This window comes from Triticum dicoccoides, chromosome 3A (assembly GCF_002162155.2).
Source record: "Triticum dicoccoides isolate Atlit2015 ecotype Zavitan chromosome 3A, WEW_v2.0, whole genome shotgun sequence".
Classification (NCBI taxonomy): Eukaryota; Viridiplantae; Streptophyta; class Magnoliopsida; order Poales; family Poaceae; genus Triticum; species Triticum dicoccoides.
In genome coordinates, this window is record NC_041384.1 from 661,088,201 (window position 1) to 661,092,544 (window position 4,344).

Below are 4,344 nucleotides of genomic sequence, written 5' to 3' on the forward strand. Positions count from 1 at the left end.
AGGTAGACGGAATTTGGAGAGGAACCCGCCTTGCAATGCCGAAGACAATACTGCGCGCCGGACTCATCGTCATTGAAGCATGGTTCGGGGGCCACTGAGGGGGTCCTGGATTAGGGGGTCTCCGGACAGCCGGATTATATTCTTTGGCCGGACTGTTAGACTATGAAGATACAAGATTGAAGACTTCGTCTCGTGTCCGGATGGGACTCTACTTGGCGTGGAAGGCAAGCTAGGCAATACGGATATGGATATCTCCTCCTTTGTAACCGACCTTGTGTAACCCTAACCTTTTCCGGTGTCTATATAAACCGAAGGGTTTTAGTCCGTAGGCCAACAATCACAACATACAATCATACCATAGGCTAGCTTCTAGGGTTTAGCCTATCTGATCTCGTGGTAGATCTACTCTTGTACTACCCATATCATCAATATTAATCAAGCAGGACGTAGGGTTTTACCTCCATCAAGGGGGTCCGAACCTGGGTAAAACATTGTGTCCCCTGCCTCCTGTTACCATCCAGCCTAGACGCACAGTTCAGGACCCCCTATCCGAGATTCGATGGTTTTGACACCGACAGAAACCATTTCTTTACCTAGGGCCCTATGCACTAGGGATAGAATTCATCTCAGCGTTGTCCAGCGTGGAAAGGTGATTTACCTACAAAGTTTGGCCCTAGGGAAAGATGGTGGGACATATCATATCCATATCTATCGTATACAAATATTCAATTCGAATTTAAATTCATATATGCCATAATTCCAATAATTAAATTCTGGGCCATAATTCAAAATTATAAATTGATGCTAAAATTCAATGTACACATCAGATTCTTGTTCAATTACAGACTCATGGTCAATTTCAAGCCAGAATTCAAGAAGTAAACATAGCTAATGTTTCGTACAGCTAGCAGAACACCTAAGTCAGCATGTACATGTGTTGTTGGTCAGGACAATTATCTGCTACTCTAGTAAGGCAAAGTATTTACACCTCTGATTAAGAGGGGTGTCAAGACCTTGAGTTGGTCAGGCCAAGTATCTACAATATCTACAACTCTGATTAAGACCTTCAGCGAGAGCCTCAATTACTTGTTTGTGCCCATCAACCAGCAAACCATGACCACCCGTAAGAATATGTTCCTGCAAAGAAAGAAGATAATTCAATGATAAGTGAAGAGTTCATTGATATACTTCGTTGCACTAACTCTGTCTCAAGCAAATAATATGATCAAGTTCATTGATATAGTTCGTTGTGCTAATCCATAGACAAAGGTACAAAGATTGCTATTTTGGTGTTGGGCTCGACCAACTTTTCTTCTTCTCCACAAGACATGGAATTAGCTAAACTTATAATGCCTTCCCCCAAGAGGATTTAATGGGAAAAACATATGATGGTATGTGTTCTCTCCACTGATTACGAGCCGATCGACTAGTCGACAGACTAGTCTACGAGTCGCAACTCGAGTGCCGACTATGAAATACAAGAAGAGTTCTTTTACCTTATCATCTGATTTGTTAAACCTTGTAGAGAGAACAAAGAAAATTAATTAGACAAAATAGATAGAAGTGGTGGTTGGCAGATGCATAGGAAAACGTACTATCCCTTATATTGAAACTGATTTGCATAGTAAAATATTAAATGTATTGCCTGCAGGAAAAATTCTAATTTAAGTAAAATATTGTATGAACAGAGAAGCTATGCCATTCTGAATAGAAAAATAGGATAAGTGTATAGCTTAGTGTCCCAAATAGGATAGCTGTAACCTGCAGTTTATGATAGTTTTGCTATCTTCCTGAACGAATTCTGTTAGACAAAAATAATACACTTGGCTTGCTAGTAACATAGAACTAAATAATGTCCCTGCCATTGCGATTGATAGATAATTCTAGCAATTGCCAATAAATTGAGGCTTTTTACCAACTTGATGGTAAGAAATCCCAGGACCTAGCCCATACGTGTTTCCGTGGGTCTTAGTGTAACCGGTTTGTCGAGAAATATACGTACCCATATTTTTCCACCACGACGTGCATATCGTGTTATTGCTCTTCGTACTGCTTCTATCTGTCTTGCCGTGATCCAAGCGGGTTCAAGTGCTTCAAGAGCATAGCAACAGAATGATGTTAAATTGACTGCTTGCAAGACTATGTTGTATTTATAAAGCAAAGTACGATTCTCTGTAAGAATTGCAAGATAATGTGGTATTTATAGAGCAAACAACAGTTCTATAAAAAAGAAATATGTAAGTTCCATGACACTTCTCAGTTCTTCAGGGCAGATGTGACGACAAGATTGTTATCTCTGTGAACCAATCAGCTATATAAGAAGGGGGTGGGCAAATATTGCATTATCATTTGTTTTGCGATTTATCTATAATAAGATAGTATTTGTTGTGTACAAAATGAAGTAAATCAGCTGGAACCAGTTAGTAGCTAACAGAGCACATTAAATGTATAGGGAACACCTGTAAGATAGCTAGTCAGTTTCCTAACTACATGTGCATACCGAGCTAGCTACTTTAGTTTAGCTATTTAAAATCATGTTAAGTCTACAACCGGGACGATCACATCTGTAAACAGTAATACAACTATATCGCACGAGCATTGGTTTGTCCGATAGAACTTTCATAATCCCATGACCTGTATTTTGTACGAAATCAAATGTGCTGCACATGATCACAAATTTAGCAGAGATGTTTTCGATAACAAATTGTTCCCCAAAACATAACCTTGGATACTAATTACCATCTTAGACATTTCTTTTCACCAGAAAATGGATATCAATAGCTGGAGCAAAGCCTGATGTCTTGCAAAGATTGTCTTGTACCTATCAATTATCGACCTCGTACTAAATCAGATGTTCAGAAACAAAAAAAGTGTTAGCCTCAAATCATATTGTTACTCATCAACTAGCATCTCATTAAACTATAGCCTATAGCACACAGATTTCAACATCGGTTCATCCTAAATAGTCTTATAAACTATTCAACAAATCTATAGGGAGAGGGATACCTTCACACGCTACCATGCTCGCAGTTGTGTGCCGTTTGGCTGCCAATCGAAGAGGAAGCAGGGGAACTTCTGGGTAGCTGGCCGTCGGAGTAGAAGAACAGGGACACGCACCTGGGCACCCGTCGAAGTGCAAGGACATGAAGTAGAGGGACGCCCGCCTGGGAACCGGTCAGAGAGCAAGATCTAGATCGGCTTCAGATGAGAAGACGAGTTTGGTCTTGGACAGGGTAAGACGACGGAAGGTCCAGTGTCCATCAAATCGACAGGGGGCAACGCGGTCACCACGATGCGAGGTCACAGGACCGTCGCAACCCAGCGATCTGGACCGGCGGCGCGGTGCTGGGACTATGGACGGCACGGCGTGGTCACCACGGTCGGCGCAGCGATGGTGGTTAGGCTAGGGATCGACAGGGGGAGAGGAGGCGGGGCGTGTTGGACCGCAGATCTGGGAAGGGAGGAGGGAGAGGGTTGGGCGGCGGCGCGGCGCTCATCTTCGGGAGAGAGGGAGAAGAAGATCAAATGCGGACAGCCACCTCTTTCTGCCCTTCTCACTGCATAGTGGGCCTGCACCAAAATATGGCATAGGCCGCCAAAAAATAAAGCGCGCTGATGAAAAAAATACGCGGGAGGCCATCCTTGCGGCAACAGTGGGGCCGTATAGGTGCTTTTATTTTGTCCAGTGTTGTCCACATGGCTGTCTTTACCTAGGGGGAGAAAACAACTGTAGGTAAACTTTATTTCCCTTTTATTTTCACATGGAAACTCATCTTCCCCTAGAGTATACTGTTCATATATTTTCTTTCCCTTGAGGAGGCAAATGAGCTCTAGGTAAAGACCTTGGCCCTAGGTAAAATCGTAGTTTCTAGTAGTGCTATTACTATGATGATAAAATAGCTAGTGTTGGTGGTAATGACTATGATGATTATTATTAGCTAGTGTTAGTGGTGATTAAATAAATACTATTGGTGGTAATGACTATGATGATGATTAAATAGCTTGTGCTGGCGGATTAGATTCAAGTGGAGGCAACATGTGATGCACATCGAAAGTACTACTAGTCCAAACTGATCAAGTTTGGATTAGTAGTATACTTTTGACATGCACCACATATTGCCTCCACTTGAACCTAATCCACCTTCATTTGACACACTGTTATGGACATAATGATGTAAACCTCATAACTGGTATTGTACCAATATTTGTATGATGGCGCATAAATACACTAAAAATAAAAAATAAAAAAAGAATACTAGTAGCGACGGAGAGAAAACACGTTGCCAGTAGTTACGATAGCAGTAGCATGGGAGTGAACAAACACTGCAGCTATTTGTCCTAGCA

At 41.9% G+C, this 4,344-nt stretch overlaps 1 long non-coding RNA gene across 1 annotated transcript; it reads right to left on the reverse strand.

The window, feature by feature from the left end:
- Positions 1-781: 781 nt before the first annotated feature.
- Positions 782-3,552, reverse strand: LOC119270038. The gene is made up of 2 exons (XR_005133894.1): positions 2,003-3,552; positions 782-1,137 (listed from the first exon to the last, which is right to left on the reverse strand). It is a non-coding gene; the product is annotated as an uncharacterized LOC119270038 (long non-coding RNA).
- Positions 3,553-4,344: the final 792 nt, after the last annotated feature.